General features: G+C 40.4%; 1 protein-coding gene across 1 annotated transcript in view; it reads right to left on the reverse strand.

Moving 5' to 3' along the window:
- Positions 1-18,858, reverse strand: part of RHOBTB1 (Rho related BTB domain containing 1) — a 149,680-nt gene that overhangs the window by 115,982 nt on the left and 14,840 nt on the right. The gene's annotated exons all lie outside the window — the stretch shown is intronic.

Genomic DNA, 18,858 nt, shown 5'->3' on the forward strand with positions numbered 1-18,858 from the left:
ATTTCTGTTTTGGGGCCCAGATCTTCTTACCTTATCACAGCTGAACAGGCATGGTCTATACTTGCCCCTTTGAGTTTCCCTTTTCTGTACCACTTCTGATGAACAAGAATGCTTACTTGTAAGAGGTTTTACTTGTAAGAGTTTAGAAGTTACAGGTAGACTAAAAACTAAAATTTTAAGCTGAAATACTGTTTTATTAGTTAGCCTGGAAATGCTAGGTAATAATTGTGTAAATGCTGTATTGACTTTGTCTGGAAGCAAGATTGAGTTTCTGCAACTTCTCTATATACAGTTTTGAAAAATCAGGAATACTTGATTTCATGTAAGTTTTTCTTTTAAAGAATACAGTGTTTTTACTTAGCATGAACATTATTTTTTCAGTTTTTTCGTGTAAGAAACTCTCCTTGAAATGTTTCATTTTGGCAAAGGCTAACAGAACTACATAAAAAGATGACAATCATCGAAAACCGAAACACCATAATAATGGATTCTAGGATTACAAGACTGAGAACCTGGGAATCAAGCCCAGTTCAACATTTACAATAATGAGATGCTCACTGTATCTCATGTTCTATGAGGGGTGGTGGAAAATGAGGAAGTGTAAGAGAGTCTTATCTGGTTCTCTGCCCATTTAGTTCATTGTTACACCAGAAAGTGATATAAATTCAAAGTTCTCCTATAAGGCTATGTAAGGACATAGAGTTCTCAGGGAAAAATGATATACTTAATTTAGAAACTGCAATATGGGTCAAATAAATGTAAATGGGAATAATAAATGCTGTCGAAAATGTCTGGACTGGGAAAAGCCCTGGGATATTAGATATTGAAACAATGGCAATAAGAAAAGCAATAATAGCATTTTATTTGGATATTTATTAATTGTATACTCTATATTTATTTTATACTCATATTAAATTTACACTCTAATATTTGAAATGTGTCTTTTGATTATATGTGTATTTTTCTACTTCTGTAACAGAGAATACTATGTATAAAATCTCCCAATTTATATTTAAGATATGTACATCTAAATTATATGAAAATAATCCACAGTACCTATTTAAGGGTAAAGCATATATAACTCTGAGTTAGAAAACTGTGCACCGAAGTACTGATTCTTTTTATAACTGATCTCTAAGCAAGAATCCTGAGGAGTATATATCAATGATATTACTCTGCAGTAATTGTGAGGTTGGTTAGCAATGGGGGAAGGTCATATGAGGAACCACCCACACCCATGACCGCCAAAAGAAATGGCCACACCCATGCCCACCAAAAGAAACGGCCCAGGAGCATTTTGAAAAAGAACTACTGTCTGTCAGCCAATGAAATTTCACCACCCAGCACCACCCTATCAACGCTATAAATTAACCCCCCCCCCCAGAAGTTGCGTGACTTCCCTGGCCCCTGTCTTGTGGACCAGTGAACCTCGCCTGGGAGCGCTCTAAATAAAGGTTTTGCTTGTCAACACTTGGTGGCTATGTCCTTCTTTCTTCCTTGGTGGAAAATACCTTATTTGGTGCTGAAACCTGAGAGGAGCTTGAGTCTGCAAGGGCCACTCCTCTCCGCTTCCCTTCCGAGGAAGACCAGGACCTCCGACCTCCCACCTACTTCGGCACACGGTGCGGTAAGTTCCCTGCTTCCAGCCTCCCCTCAGTTCTTTCCAACTCTGAGACTCCCTGTCCATAATCGCAGCTGCGTCAGGGACCTCCTACCCTTTCCGAGAGCTTGTGTACCCGTGGAGACGTCCCAGACACTCCCACTCTGCCTGACTGTCCAGTGGCCAGAGATTGAGTTGCGGGACACCAATTCTCATCTCTGACCACCCCAAGGCTGAGGGCGGCCATGGGGGCACAGGAATCTAAACCTGGCTCAAAAACACCCCTCGGGTGCTTTATCCGGAATCTCTCAAACATAGGTCCCTCCCTAAAGAAGAAGAAACTGAGCTTCTTCTCCACTGTGGCTTGGCCATGATACCCACTGGATAACCAGACCAGGTGGCTCCTGAAGGGACTTTCAACTTTAACACCCTCACCAATTTATGGAACTATTGCCAGAGAACTGGGAAATGGTCAGAGATCCCTTACATTCAGGGCTTCTGGTATTTGCACTCTAGTCCTAATCTCTGTACCGCCTGCTCAATGGTACAGGTTCATTTAGCCAGAGAAACCTCAGCTAAACCCTCCACTCCTGATCTTTCCTTTTTTGCCAACCCCCTTGAGGAACTCTCTCCCCCTCCTGCACGACCCCCTCTGTCCTATCAGGGTCCTCCTCTCCCTTTGCTGGATCCTGTTTCTCATCTGCCTGCAGATACCCATCCCTCTCTCTCCTCCCCTGTCAGTGCTCACACCAGATCTCACCCCGAGCCACCAGAGGGAGACAACCTTTTCTGCCCTCTCCGCGAGGTGGCCGGAGCGGAAGGAATTGTTTGAGTTCATGATTCTTTTTCCCTCTCTGATCTGTCTGCAGTCGGAAACCATTTAGGCTCCTACTCTTCTAACCCTACCGCCTATACCAAGGAATTTCAGTATCTCACTCTGGCATATGACCTCACTTGGCATGATCTTTATGTTATTATGTCTTCTACCCTTACCCCCGATGAACGGGACAGGATCCAGATGACAGCACAGACTCATGCCGATCAGGGTCACCTCACAGATGACCAAATGTTAGTTGGGGTACAGGCGGTCCCCGACATGGACCCCAACTGGGAGACAACGAGACCAAATGACTGACTGTCTCATAGCTGGCATGCAGAGTACAGCACAAAAGGTAGTTAACTATGATAAATTAAGGGAAATTACTCAAGACCTGAGGAAAACTGCCTCACTGACGCTATGGTCCTCCATACCCATCTAGACCCTGCCTCCAATGCCGGGGCCACTGTATTAGCTACTCACTTTATTTCCCAATTGGCCCCGGACACTTGGAAGAAACTTAAAAAGGCCGAAGAGGGCCCCCAAACCCCTATCTGATACCTGATGAACATGGCATTTAAAGTTTTTAATGGTCGGGAGGAAAAGGCCGAGGCTGCTCACCAGGCCCGCGTGCAGCTTTGTAATGCTCCAAACCCAGGCTCTTGTGGCAGCCCTGAGGCCGGCAGATCAACAGGGGCAAGATATAGGAGGCGCCCGACCCAAGTGCGGGCCGCACAGAGGAACACCACCAGGAGCTTGCTTTAATGTGGCAAAGAGGGTCACTGGGCCCGGCCGTACCCCTGCCTGAGGCCACCCACTAAGCTCTGCCCTGACTGCAAGCAGCCTGGCCACTGGTGAAGGAATTGCCCCCTTTGGGTAACAGGCTCTTCCTCGGCACCTCCACGCAGAGGACGAGCCACCCAAATGGGAGGCCAGGTCAGCCAGGCAGGCCCATGGCTCAAACTTCTTGGTCTCATGGATGACTCACGCGGCCTGGACTCGAAGACCCTCATCACCCGCACCGAGCCCAGGGTAATGCTGCAGATAACGGGTAAGTCCATCTCATTTCCTGTGGACACAGGGACTACCTTCTCTGTTTTGCCATCACATTCTGGACCTTTAGTTCCCTCACAGGTCTCGGTTATGGGAGTTGATGGTACCCCTTCTTTTCCTCTTCAGATACCACTGCTGACATGCAGTTGGACAGACTCCCCTTTTTGCACTCCATCTTAGTCATGCCATCGTGCCCTGTACCCCTCCTGGATCGAGACATTCTACAAAGTCTCGGAGCCACTATCCAACTGACAGCATCCCCGACAGCATCTTCTCACCTACTCCTGCCACTCCTGGCTGGAGGCTTTCCCACTACCACAGATCACCCTAACCCGATCACACCCCCTATTCCACCAGACGTTGTCAACCCCCAAATTCGGGACACTTCTACCCCAGTGGTAGCGACCCACCACCCACCTGAACACATCCGCTTGAAGGATCCCTCTCGATTCCTAACTAGGCCCTAATTCCCTATTTCAGCAAGTCACCGCCAGGGCCTTAAACCAATAATTACCTGCATCTTGAACCAAGGCTTACTCATCCCCACAGACTCTCCCTGCAATACCCCTATCCTTCCTGTTTGAAAACCTTCAGGGGCTTATCACCTCATACAAGACTTACACCTAATCAATGAGGTGGTAGTTCCCTCCATCCAGTAGATCCTAATCCCTACACATGACTGTCACACATTCCTTCAGACACCACTCACTTCACGGTCCTGGATCTCAAGGATGTCTTCTTTACCATCCCTCTACACCCTCTTACTTTCTGTTTGCCTTTACTTGGACTGACCTGGACACTAATGCAGCCTAACAGCTTACGTGGAGTGTCCTAACCCAGGGGTTCAGGGACAGCGCACACCTGTTTGGGCAGGCGCTAGCTTGGTATCTGGCTGTATGTGATCTCGAGACTAGTACTCTCTTACAATATGCAGAGGACCTACTCCTCTGCAGCCCCTCCCTGTCCGCCTCAAGGAAACACACCGCCACCCTTCTTTACTTTCTCGCCATGAAGGGATATCATGTCTCCTCTACTAAGGCCCAACTTCACTCTCAGTCCGTAGTCTATCTGGGCCTCGCCTTAACCCCCACCACCTGAGGCCTCACTTTAGATCCAACTCAGACCCTCTGCAGTCTCCAGCCACTTACCCCCACTGATCAGATTCTTTCTTTCCTCAGTCTGATGGGGTTCTTTAGACACTGGATTCCCAGTTTTGCTCTTTTGGCTAAACCCCTCTATGAGGCTGCAAAAAAAGACTCTCACAGGAACTCTCACATCCCCTAATGCCATCTAAAGGGCTTTCTCTACCCTTCGAGATGCCCTCATCTCCTCTCCCCCTCTCGCTTTACTGGACCCCAGACTCCCCTTCCACCTTTTTACTGACAAAAAACACGGTAATGCTGTTGGAATATTGACTCAACCTGTGGGGCCTACATACCTTCCACAGCATATCTCTCTAAAGAATTAGACACCACCATCAAAGGCTGGCAGCCCTGCTTCTGGGCACTGGGCACGGCAGCTGAACTCACCAAGGAGGCTATTAAACTCACCCTTTCCCAACTCATCACTGTCTTCTCCTCCCACAGGCTCACTGACTTCCTTTCACATAAGTCTCTCTCTCTCTGTTAGGTCCTTCCTGCTTACAAGAATTTCATCTCTTGTTCATCGAAAACCCTTCAGTCACTCTTTTGCCCTCTCCCTGACTCAACCTAGCCACTCTACTGCCAGCACCAAGGACACTTCTGGAACCCCCCCACTCTTGCACAGAGCTAATAGATTTCCTCAACGGACCCCAAGATGGATTATCAGATTCTCCTTTAAAAGATCCAGATCTAATACTCTTTGTAGATGGGAGCTCTGTACAGGGACCCGACGGACGATGATGGGTGGCCTATGCGGTGGTCACCACCTCCTCCACCCTAGAACCCCAACAGCTGCCAGAGGGCACCACCTCCCAGAAAACAGAGCTAATTATCTTCACACGGGCACTCACTCTGGCCCAGGGAAAACACATAACCATATATACTGACTCTAAATATGCTTTCCTTATCACCCACAGCCACTCTGCCTCTGGAAAGAAAGGGCTTCCTCACTACCAAGGGCTCCCCCATAATCAATGCTACCCTCATTTCTAAACTTTTGCAGGCTTACAGCTATCCGCTGAGGTGGCTGTGGTACATTGTAGGGGCCACCAAACCTCTCAGGACCTGGTGGCCTTGGGAAATTCTCAGGCCAACGCGGTGGCTCAAAACTTCACCACGGGGACCTCCCCCATTCCTCCCATGTTTCTCTCCACCTCCTTGAAACCTTCTTACACCCCTGAGGAAGAACAGGCCCTCCTCAGAAAGGGTGGAGACGTGTGCAACCAGGGATGGATATTTCTCAGAGATAGAATTGCCTTACCAAAAAGACAGGCTGAAACTTTCCTTTCTGATATCCACTTTTCCTTACACATAGGGCCAAAGCTCTCTATTGGTTCTTGCAACCACTCTTTTTCTTCCCAGACCTACAGCAAACTATTGAAAAGGTGCACACAGCATGCACTATCTGTTCCAAAACCTCTACGCAAGGTGGACTCCGACAGCACTTACCTACTCATCAGCTGAGAGGGCACTTACCGGGCCAAGATTGGCAAATCAACTTCACTCACATGCCCCTCACAGAAAACACCGTTATCTCTTAACTTTTGTCGATACCTTTTCAGGGTGAGTAGAAGCCTTTCCCACTTTTCAAGAAATGGCAGACACCATTGCCTCCATTCTCGTTGAACGTATCATCCCACAATTTGGACTGCCGATTACTATCCAGTCAGACAACGGCCCAGACTTCACTTCCCAAATAGTCCAGCAGGTTGCCACCTCTCTCAACATTACCTGGAGACTCCACATACCCTATCACCCTCAATCGTCGGGTAAGGTGGAGAGGGCTAATGGCATCCTGAAGGGTCAGCTAACCAAACTTTCCATCAAGACCAGATGCTCTTGCCCAAACCTCCTCCCCCTGGCAACTCTGAATCAGAGCAACTCTGCGAAACCCCACTGGACTCAGCCCCTTTGAGCTGGTTTATGTAGACCATTCCTAATCAATCACAACTTACCTGTTAACACCCCTCCTCTTGTAACATACCTCCCCTTTCTATCCTTACTCCACCATCTTCTCAGGGAACATGTGGACTGGACCCTTCCTCCCATAGGGGGTCCAGATGAAGCACACCCAGTGGTTCCCCTCCAGCCAGGAGACAGGGTGTTTCTGAGGGAGCTCCAGCCCGGCTCCCTACAGCCCAGGTGGATGGGACCCCATACAGTAATATTGACTACTCCTACCACAGCCAAGCTCTTAGGGCAAACACCTTGGAACCATGTTCCTCGCCTCAAGCTTGCCCCCATGCAGGACCGCTGGCAGTCGGAACTACTGGGCTCCACCTGCCTTTGGCTCACCCAAAATTTGGGTCCTGCAGATACTCCTGGTACTCTTGTCCCTACCACCAGGAACCTGCTGCCAGAATGAATTAAAGCAGGGAGCAATGCTGTTACTATATCAATGAGACTTGCCTGATGGAAGAAAACATCAATGTCCTCAACCGTCCACAAGAGAAACTGTGCAAGAACCTGTCTTCCTACAATCTGCTTAACTCCTGGTGGCAGCCATCCATCCTCACCTGGGTTGCCCCTGTCCTAGGTCCTCTTCTAATTATCAGCATATAACTCAGGGGTCCCCAAACTTTTTACACAGGGGGCCAGTTCACTGTCCCTCAGACCATTGGAGGGCCAGACTATAAAAAAACTATGAACAAATCCTTATGCACACTGCACATATCTTATTTTAAAGTAAGAAAACAAAATGGGAACAAATACAATATTTAAAATAAAGACAAGTAAATTTAAATCAACAAGCTGACCAGTATTTCAATGGGAACTATGCTCCTGTCACTGACCACCAATGAAAGAGGTGCCCCTTCCGGAAGTGCAGCGGGGGCCGGATAAATGGCCTCAGGGGGCCACATGTGGCCCGCGGGCCATAGTTTGGGGACCCCTGATATAACTCATGTTTGCTCCTCTTTTTCTTAGATTCTTACACGGCTGCATCCATGAGGTTTCTCGAGTCATGGTCAACCAGATGCTCCTACACCCATATATGCGACTCCCCTCAGAGCCACCATGTTCTGACCTCCCTTTCCCACGACGCCCTTAACCAGCAAGAAGTAGCCAGAGAAATAGCGGCGCCCCTATCTAACATAAAAGGTCAGAATGTGAGGTAGGTTGGCAATGAGGGAAGATCACATGAGGAACCACCCACACCCATGACCACCAAAAGAAATGGCCCAGGAGCATTTTGAAAAAGAACAACTGTCTGTCAGCCAATGAAATTTCACCATCCACCACCACCCTACCAACACTATAAATTACCCACCGGGCGGGAGAAGCTGCACGACTTCCCTGGCCCCTGTCTTGCGGACTAGTGAACCTCTCCTGGGAGAGCTCTAAATAAAGCTTTTGCTTGTCCGCACTTGGTGGCTACGTCCTTCTTTCTTCCTTGGTGGAAAATACCTTACAGTAATGCTCCTTGTATTTTTTTCAAAACTACTATGTCCTCATTAAGTATATACTGTACAATAGATCTTGTAGTAGGTCACACAAATTAAAAATATTTTATTTTATAAGATCTTGTTTTATTGTTAGATCTGATATAGTGCAGTTTATACTTTAGTATGTACTAACTTTTGTTTTTCTTAAGTGAGAAGTGGGGAGACAGAGAGACAGACTCCCGCACACTCCCTGACTGGGATCCACCTGGTAAGCCTACTACAGAGTGATACTCAGCCCATCTGCTGCCTGTTGCTCCATTGATTGGAAAAGAGCTATTTTAGGCCTGAGGAGAGGCCATAGAGCCATCCTCAGCTCCCAGGGCCAACTTGCTCCAACAGAGCCATGGCAGAGGAAGGGGCAGAGGAAGATAGTAAGAGAGAAAGGAGGAGGTAGGGGTAGAGAAGTAGATGGTTGCTTCTCCTGTGTGCCTTGACTGGGAATTGAATGCTGGGCCAATGCTCTACCACTGAGCAAACTGTCCAGGTCCCAAGTTTTCTATGATAAAATTATTTTCATAAAATTCTTGTTCCTGGCCTTGGTGGTGCAATGCATAAAGTGTCAACCTGGAATGCTGAGGCCACTGGCTCAAAATCCTGGGCTTGCCTGGTCAAGGCACATATGGGAGTTGATGTTTCCAGCTCCTCCCCACCTTCTCTCTCTCCGTCTCTCCTCTCTCTCCTCTTTAAAATAAATAAGTAAAATCTTAAAGAAAAAATTCTTGTCATAGCACTTCCTGGATCTACAAGTACTTTCCTGGTTTCAAAAATACATTTTAATTTTGAAAGAGACAATTTTGGATTCTGGAAGAGTTAAGTACCTAAAATGCACAATGTGCTTTAAATCACCTGTCTTTGAGAGCGAACATACCAATATTTAGACTTTATAAAAAATTTTTGCATATGAAATTAAGGCAGAAAGTCATTGCAACAAAGTTATAAGATATTAGTTTTATTGGCCAAATTTAAATGTCTTGCAATCAATAATCAAAGGAGAATTATATATAATACATCATTATCAAATGAAAGCATGTTTCTAATTACTAATTATTTCACTTGCCCATGGAGATAAATCAGCAAATATATTGCTGCAAGAGATGTCAGAGAGCTTACTGCCTATGTTTTCTTCTAAGATGCTTATGGTTTCACAGGTTATATTTAAGTCTTTTATCCATTTTGAGTTTATTTTTGTGAATGGTGTAAGTTGGTGGTCTAGTTTCATTTTTTTTTTTTGCAGATAGCTGTCCCAGTTTCCCAAACAGCATTTGTTAAAGAGGCTGTCTTGCTCTTACCTCTTTTGTTAAATATCCATTGTTCATAAAGGTGTGAGTTTATTTCTGGGTTCTCTGTTCTGTTCCATTGATCTATATGCCTGTTCTTATGCCAGTACCAAGCTGTTTTGAGTACAATGGCCTTGTAGTATAACTTGATACCAGAAAGTGTGATACCTCCCACTTTATGTGTTCTATATCTTTGAATTATGTCATTGGTATTTTAATTGGTATTGCATTGAATTTATAAATTGCTTGGTTTAATATTTTATTGATGTTTATTCTCCCTATCCATGAACACGGAATATGCTTCCACTTGTTTGTATCTTCCTTGATTTCTTTTGTCAATGTTTTATAATTTTCCAAGTACAAGTCTTTAATCTCCTGCACTGCTGGTGGGAATGCAGACTGGTGGAGCCACTGTGGAAAACAGTATAGAGATTCCTCAAAAAATTAAGAATGGAACTGCCTTTTGACCCAGCCATCCCACTTTTAGGAATATATCCCAAGAACACCATGTCACTGATTCAAAAGGAGAAATGCACTTCCATGTTTATGGCAGCATTGTTCACAATAGAAAAGATCTGGAAACAGCTCAAGTGTCTGTCAGTGGATGAGTGGATTAAAAAGCTGTGGCACATATATACAATGGAATACTATAGGGCCATCAAAAAGAAGTAAATCTTACCTTTTGTGACAACATGGATGGACCTGGAAATTATTATGTTAAGTGAATAAGCCAGGCAGAAAAATAAAAATATCATATGACTTCACTCATTTGAGGAATCCAATGAACAATGTGAACTGAGGAACAGAATTGAGACACAGGAGAGATCAAAGCAATCAGAGGAAGGGAGGACAGAGGGAAGGGGGATGATAGGATGGGATAAACCTGAAGGGAAGGGGGGAGGGTGCTATGGGGAGGGGAGGGGGGCAATGGAGATGTTGAGGGGAATATGGGGGAGGGGGGATGCATTCGAGGCAACACTAGAATCTATATAAACACAATAAATTAAAATCAATTAAAAAAAAGAAAGGTTCTTGACTCATATTAAGTGCTCAATAAATATTGGCTAATATAAAAATAATTACTAATTAAAATTATACTTTTAAGATAACTAAACTTTTTGGTGATATTTTCTTTAAATGACAGGATTAAAGTAGTAAAATGATATTAGAGGTATATTAGAAGTATATTGAGAACCTTAGACTTTACGTGCTACACAGTGAGAGAAGCAGTTTTACTAATATTTCAATAGAGAGCATATGGAGAAATAATGCAAAGAATAGTAATACAAACGATGCTGCCCTTTGTATTTAATCTTAAAATATCACTTATGTGTGCCAGTTAGTTATACTTCTTCATCCAAGCAGACACAACAACTATCTCACTGATGCAAAAATTGATAAAGAAAACAAAGAAAGAAATGAAGGCAGAAAAAGAAGAAAGAGGAAAGCAGGTGAGGTAAAAAGCCCCACAGTCGCAAGTTACTTCATGGTCCGATATTAATTAATGGTCACGTTTATTTACCCTCCCACGCTAGCCAAATGTAATTGTAAACCTTTTGGTTCTTTTATTTTCCAGTTTTTAAACTCTGAAAATCTCAACACATCTTTTCTGTGCTCTGGACAGGTGCCACGTGGTCGTTTAATAGAAGGACCACTTCTCACCCACATGAAGCAAAGTGGTGAGAAAGAGGGTTGATTTAAATACCCTAACTAAGAATTTACTGTGATTTAAAATCCCTGACTTAATGCTGCATTAACTACTGGTGGATGCTTTACTGCCTTTAAAACATGCATATATAATTGGATACTGTAATACTTTGCTGGTAAAATAAATACCAACTTGCACTAAAATAAATATTCTGCATGATGAAGTTCATGTAGACATAAATTAATCATTTACCAGTTAACCAATATGCACAGGAAAGAAATGGATCACTTATTAAAGGTTGCCTCATCTATAACATGGGAAAAATAAAATGCTGATCTATTTTACTGTGTTGCTGTGAGGGAAAATATATAAAATTATAGCTAGCAGTTTATAAACCGTAAAACGCAGTATGAACATTAAATTAATAATATTTGTACTAATTCAGATTCAACACCCGGTGCATTAAATATATCTTTCTGTTTATTGAAGCATATACAAAACCAAGCTGAGGCTTTTTATTTAATTTTAATGGTATCTTTAGAATTCTGCAAAGCATCACATAAGTTATTGGTTATATAATTTTAAAAACTTTTCAGTGGCTCACGGTCATCATTTCTAAGACAAAGTTCTTCGCTGTTCCCATCCCCAATCCCATTTTAAAGTCTGCTCCCAAAGGCTTTATGTATTTCACTTGTATAGACAAAGTAGTTATGAAGGGAAGATGGGTTGGAATATTTCAATCAGGCAGAAGTTAATCTTAACATGCTTCATGCTTTGCTTTATTCTAAATTATAGATTGAAAAAAAGAAATAATATTAAATTGAAGGGGGTGCTCTGGGTGTCTGCATATTGTATCAAACTGGTCTGTGGTGTAAATCTTCTTTGTTGGGACAGCAGCGTGCCCTGAAGCAGCAGGTTCTCAAGGCCATCCTGCTGCTCCGAATGTTAAAGGCTTTAAAGATAAATCAAGCTTCAGTTTCTCAGCTCAAGTCCAGAAACTTCATTCAAGGGCACAAGGGAGAAATCAGTGACATAGAACATAGTTCCTTTATTCTTCTACTCCTTCTTGAAAAGTGGACTCTATATTTAGCACACCAACTTGTACAAAACCTGTATCCACTCAGCACATATTTAACATTGTCAATGTCCCTTTGACTCTCAATGATATAGCACATCAGACATTTCTCCACTCCATTTTATAGGGGCCGTTAGTATAGAAATACCTCCTCATCTTCCACTGTGAAATGATAAATGACTGGCTGGAGATGTCTGAAATATTGCCAAATCTCTCCTATGTATCATGTGTCGCCAGCAATAATAAACAGGGACTAAACTTTGGTCATGAACTATATTTATGGCTTTCTTGTCATCAGGAGGTAAGTATTTTCTCGAATCAAGTTTAAGGCTCTATATTTATTATTAGAACATGTTTGCTAAAAAAAAGTATGCATAGGTCCAAAGGAAAACAATCCTCCCATTTTCTCTCATTTAACTATTTACAGAGCTTGGTATTTCCATTTGTATCAATCTTTATTTATTTATTTATTTTTTCATTAGGATTCATCCAGGAGTGTTCTGATCAAGAATCTAATTTACCCTAGTTAGTTCAACATTTTGGTGATAACAGTCTTGTTGTCAGATAGGACAAGTAATAGGAAAGCAATATGGCTAAAATGCAGTCTTATCTCAGTTAAAGTTCATCAGTGATCAAAAGAAGTATAGTAAAGTTGTTTCCTTCATCTTCTAAATCCAATAGGGAGAATCAAAGTTTGTGTAAGGGAACTATGATAGTGGCAGAACACTAGAAGATAAAACTAACAGAAGGAAAATTACAGCTTTGAGGATGCAATTCTACATAAATCAATCTAGTTTACCAATATCTATCGGGTGTCTGCTGGATACCAGACACTGGAGTAGATGCTAGGGATACACTTGTCAAAATTAACAAAAATCACTCTCTTCACGGAGCTTATATTCTAGTTGAAAGAGACAGACAATAACTGAATGAATTGCATAGTTGATTAGAGGAAGGTAAATATCATTGACAGAAGTAAATTAGGGAAGGATAACAGGAATGGTGTGGAGGTGTTGCATTTTTGGAAGCGTGGTCAGCGAAGATCTTATTGAGGAGTTGACATTTGAGCAAAGATTTGAAGGAGATCAGAGAGAAGCATGTCGTGGATTCCATGGGGAAGAGTGTCCCAAACAGGAAATAGAAGATGCAAAGGCCCTGACTTTGGAACAAGCCTGGTGTGCTGGCAGAACTGGAAGGAAGTTAGAGTGATTGAGGTGAAGTGAATGTGGGGGTGCAGGTAGATGTGGTGGTCAATGTGGCTGAACAATTTATGCCCTTGAGGACCATTGTTGGGCTGTAGTCTATACTCGAATTCACACCGGGAGCCACTGGAGGAGAATTTTGAGTCAAGAAGCAAACTGATTTGACCTACACTTGATTGAAGCTAGGCTGTAGAGGGCAAGGGTGGAAAAATGGAGATTATTTAAAATAAAAAGTTCAACTCTTCTCTCTGCATAAGTTTAATGACTATGAGCCAGACATTAATGAGAGATAATAGTTTAAAATTATATGCAAACACAATGAAATTTTAATGACATAAAGCTAAATTTGGTTGGAAGAGAGAATTCAATAAAGCAATCAATTTCATTTCTACAGGACCAAATGGTAAGTTAGAAAACATTGTAAACTAAGGACATAAACAACCAGTGATTTAAAAGAAACCTATTAAGTTTTGGGAACTTTGAATATCTATTGCTAAGGAATAGGTGAAAATCTCCCTTTGTAACATGGTCTAGGTCCGAGATGGCAAACTTTTTTATAAAAACGGCCCACTTTTGCAGTGCTAGTCAACCTGGTCCCTCCCGCCCATTAGTGGGCAGTCCAGTTTTCAGGGTGTGCCAATCGCGGCGCTGTTTGGTTGCTCCGCTACCACCCACTGGTGGGCAGGAGGGACCAGGTTGACCAGCACTGCAAAAGTGGGCAGTTTTTATAAAAAGGCTCGCCACCACGGGTCTAAGTTTTGCCTCTTATGATGCTGAGATGGTCTCCTTAGGTACCTTTTAGTTCTTTGCTTCTCAGGAGTTGGAAGCTGAGGAAACTTGAGTTAAGAAGAAAGCAAACCATCAAGAAAAATGAAGGAAGCCACAGTTCAGATTAATCATAAATGTTACTATCAAATATAAAAGTTTCAATGATGAGAAGATTAAAAAAAATAATTGGGTATTCTTCAGGGAGCAAAGAAAATGAAAAAATAAAAATACCAACAAGAGGTGAAGTTAGCCTTATTTTGGCAGTTATGTTATGAAACAGAGCTCTGCCTTTTTTCCTGGGCCATTTAGGTTTAGAACAAATTGAACTTGAAAAAGTGTCAAAATTCACAGTAGGAGTGCCCACTCAGAACACTATTTCTCTCTCTGAAGTAGGTTCTACAGTCACCTAGGGAAATTTCTATTGATTTATAATTAGGTGGCTAATTAAACAGTGGATTATCAGCTATATTAAAATATGCCAGACAGTTGTGCACATCATTCAATTTTTAACTTAAGAAATCCACCATTTCCTTAAAAAAATTCTCACTGGGAAATTCTATGTATAACATATACATTTTGTTTTTTCTTCTTAAATCAATTTTATTGATGTGAGTCTAAGATTTTTTTAATGAGGTTAAGAGAAATAATTTTAGCTTCCTCTGCTAATAAAGTACATATACATTGTAATTATTCTTTACAATGAGAACTTATGGCCATGATAATAAGCCTAAGGCAATGTAAGTTCCCCAGAAGAAATAATACTAATAATGAAAATAATAACTGTTACCATTTAATTACTGCTAATATACAAGGTGTGGCAAAAGTAGGTTTATAGTGGCAAATACACTCAACATCTTGTACTATTGTTTATTAATTATTGTGTTATTATCTATGCAAACAACTATAAATCTACTTTTGCCCCCATCTCCAGTATGTCTCATTTAGTGCTCTCAATCACCATATGAGGAAATTTTATGTCTATTAAATAGATGAAGAAACTGAGCTTAGAGAAGTCAGGCAAATTATTCAAGGTCACACAACAAAGATAAAATGCTAAAATTCAAACTCAGGTCTCCTCAAAAATTTTGCTTTAAACAAGTTATTCATTCTTAAAATGTTTTAGCATTAAGTTAAAACTATATTGTTGCATTGAACTGGTTTTAAAATTGACAATATTCATGCACCATATAAATAGTCATCAAGATCTTATATGATATTAACCAAACCATATTTTCTAGCCATGTGTCCAGACATCAGTTTATTTTATAAAGTAGGTGGTCATTAGGAGATGCCTGAGCCATCACTAACATCAGAAGTCAAAAAGTAATAGTCACCTGGAACTGTAAGTTACAATTCTACCTATGAGTCTGCTAGACTAGTCAAGTATTAAATGGGTCATTTCATTCCTGAAGCACTTAAAAATTGGCCACCCCAAGTAGGTGCCTTGGCGTATGGGCATGACTGAGTATGCTAGGGTAGGCTTATGGAATTGCTTATAGTACTTACTTCTGACACCATAAGGGTGATTTGGAGTTCCTTCTGAAATCAATAATGACAATAATAACAATGTAGTTATTTTAATATTTTTTTGAGGGCTTACTGTGAATCAGACACTGTGCTCATTACATATATGACTTTACTCTAGGGTTTCTCAGTCTTGATACTATTGATTTGTTGGACCAGATGACTCTTTGTTGTTGGGGACTGTCCTGTGTATCTTAAGAAGATTAGCAATATTTCTAGCCTCTACTCCTAGATGCCAATAACACACCCACCCCCTTCAGCTGCAATAGCCCAAACTATCTTCAGACATGAACAAATGACTCCTGGTGGTCAAAATCACTCCCAGTTGAGAACTTCTGTTTTATTTTCTTAATAACGCTAGGAGTTTGGTACTATTAGATTAATTATATTACTGATGAGGAAACTGTGGCAATGCGAGGTTTAAGTAAAATGCCAGCAGTCTCACAGTTAGTAAATTACTGAGCCAGAATGTGCATATGTTGCCTCCTTCTTAAAATGCTCTTATTATGGTTGAAACACACAAGAGAAGATCTGCCCTTCTTCCCACCCTCTTCACTCCGACATGATATCATAGTGGCAGAGCAGTGGGAAGGAAGGGGGGGTGCATAGGACATAGTGCACAGAACTTTTTTCTACCACAGTCTTTTATTCAACAGATTAATTCTGCTTTAATTGGGATGCTGGAAACTAATGAAAAAAAATTACAAGTATTATATAGTCTGTTTTTCGGGTTTTAGAATGTCTGATTTAATTTTAACCAATTAGCATGCCATTATGTAGGAGTATTATGTTGAGAATCAATATTACACTAAACACTAATATTTTATTCTATATTAAAAATTTATACAAATGGTAATGCAAGTGCTTTATTCCTACTTTCTTTAAATGAGAAGAAATGCTTCCTTAGGGCGATTCCGGCTACAAAGAAAATGTTATCTTCTTTGGAGACTATTGATATAATGCTTTCCATAGATCATTGCTTAAATGAATCAGCACAATTTAATTGAATGAAATTTGTTTATTTTTTTATAAAGTGTATGAGCTTTCAGCATATCAAAAATTGTTTTTCATTTTATACCTGTATCTCATGTTAAGATGACAATAAAAGTACATTGTTGTCCAATACTGCTAAAAAGGACAAAATAACTGTCATAATCCTGATTTTTGGATATTATTTCTCCCTCCATTTCTATTTCTTTCTTTTTTCCAGTTAGTACTCTACATTATTATTATTATTATTATTATTATTATTATTATTATTCAAAGATGATCTTAGGCTGGAATTTGAACCTAAATGTATCTAGACTCTGCATTTTATGACTCCTTTGCAAAGAGGAACTAATACGTTTAGATAAACTAAAGTAAATAAACATCTAATAACTACCTATAAATAGTTCAGTTAAGCATGATTTCAATACTGGATTTCAGATCTGCTAGCCAAATTGTGCCCTTGTGTGCGTTTCATGCATCTGGTCTTGCTTGCTGTGTTCTCTGATTTTAGACGCTAGGTCCACTGCATGCATCTTAATGGCTCTCCCCCTCCCCCATTTAACCTGTTATTCTGTTTCTACTCTCCTAGCTTCAGTGATATTTTCAATCTTCCAAGCTAGGGTGGCAATGAAAGATTTCTATATCTTGGATTTAATGAAAACATTTGCAATTTTTTTTTATCACTTATGTACTTTAATTCCCAACTTCTCAAATGTTTGAAAACTATACCTTTTATAATATCCCTAACTTTGTTAATTATTATACTATGTTCCTCAGTATTAGACATGTTTTGCTCCATATTTCAGAGATTTCCCAATTGAGTTGGCCAGATCATTCAGTTAATATGCACATACCTTGAAAAAGCTACTCTTTAGAAAAATGTTGCTTGAAATTCTAATGGCATTATTAGAGGTTAAAAACTGTCAAAGCCAAAAATTATTGAATAAATTAAGCTAGTGAAAAAATTAGAAATTGATGATACGTTCAGCATAGTAATCACCACTGGAAATAGGAAAATTTAAACTACAAAATAACATTTAATGAGTTGGCTTTTCTAAGCTATTGATTGGATTTCTAAGCATTTCATGCATATGGCTATTCTGAGAGTTCTTTTAAAAATGAAAGGCCAGTGTCTTAATGAAAAGTATTATTACATAAACCTATTTGAATCTGGCTTATGAAAAATAGGACTTGAGAATTTAAAATGTGTGCCTAAAATGCAAATGGATTCAATTAACTGAAAACCCATAAGACAGAACTTCTTTAAATAAGCAATTACTTTGGGAACTAATAGTGTAAATAGGATCATGATACATTGGCACAAATACCCATATGAGAGAAGGATCAGCAAATTTTGTCCTTTAAGTTATTTATGCACACATGGTAATATCTCATTAATTTAGGGCTCCATTAAATTTAAAAATCTTTTGATAGTTTGTTCATGAGCTGGGCTGACATTTACCGTTGCTTTGCAAAAATACATTTTTTTATAGCTAGATAATATATGGTGTTTTAAACATTTATTTTCAATCTTAGGTACACATTTTAAACACAGAATAAACTATTTTCAATGAACCTCAGGCACTTTACAAGCTCCTACATACATCTAATCTATATGCTAATAACAAAATGTTCATATGATTTATTATAACAAGTCTCCTTAAGGATTTCTACTTTGTAATGTTTTGTTAAAATTACTATATGCAGTTTAAAGTAATAAAAGCCACATTTGTTTAAAAATTATCTATAATTCAGCTTTACCACAAATTTAGATATACCCACCTTCCTAATTTGTTAGAATAAATGAAAAACTTGCAATATTCAGTGTTACATATATGGAGAGAAATTTTCTTTAAATATGCATTGGAACATATAAAGAAAAATAAATACAATGAAGACTAAAAATAAATGTTTTGTGGGTAAACAAAGAAGATAAACTGTCTCAAAACATTGTAAGTCCTTTTGGCACAATACTCTGGTGAAAGAACTCAATAGTGCGGCCTTTCTTCAAAAGATGATTTTGTTTATTTGAGATGACTCTGTTCTAATCACCTGAAAAATGATAGTAAATTTTCCCTATTAAAGGCAATCAGTGTCCAGGCCAAAAGGCATGAATGTTCCAAACTACAGAATATAGGAGAAGAGAAATGCCACCATTCAGTACTCCGGCATTTCTAAATCATTCTTGTATATTGCCATGACTTTTAAAGAGTCCACATGTCTATTTTCTGCACAAATGCTATTGTGAAAATTAATGAAGAGAAACCTCATTTAAAATGGAGTCATGAGACCAGAAGAGGGAGTCATCACTTACTACTA

The sequence above is a fragment of the Saccopteryx leptura genome, chromosome 9 (genome assembly GCF_036850995.1).
Source record: "Saccopteryx leptura isolate mSacLep1 chromosome 9, mSacLep1_pri_phased_curated, whole genome shotgun sequence".
NCBI lineage: Eukaryota > Metazoa > Chordata > Mammalia > Chiroptera > Emballonuridae > Saccopteryx > Saccopteryx leptura.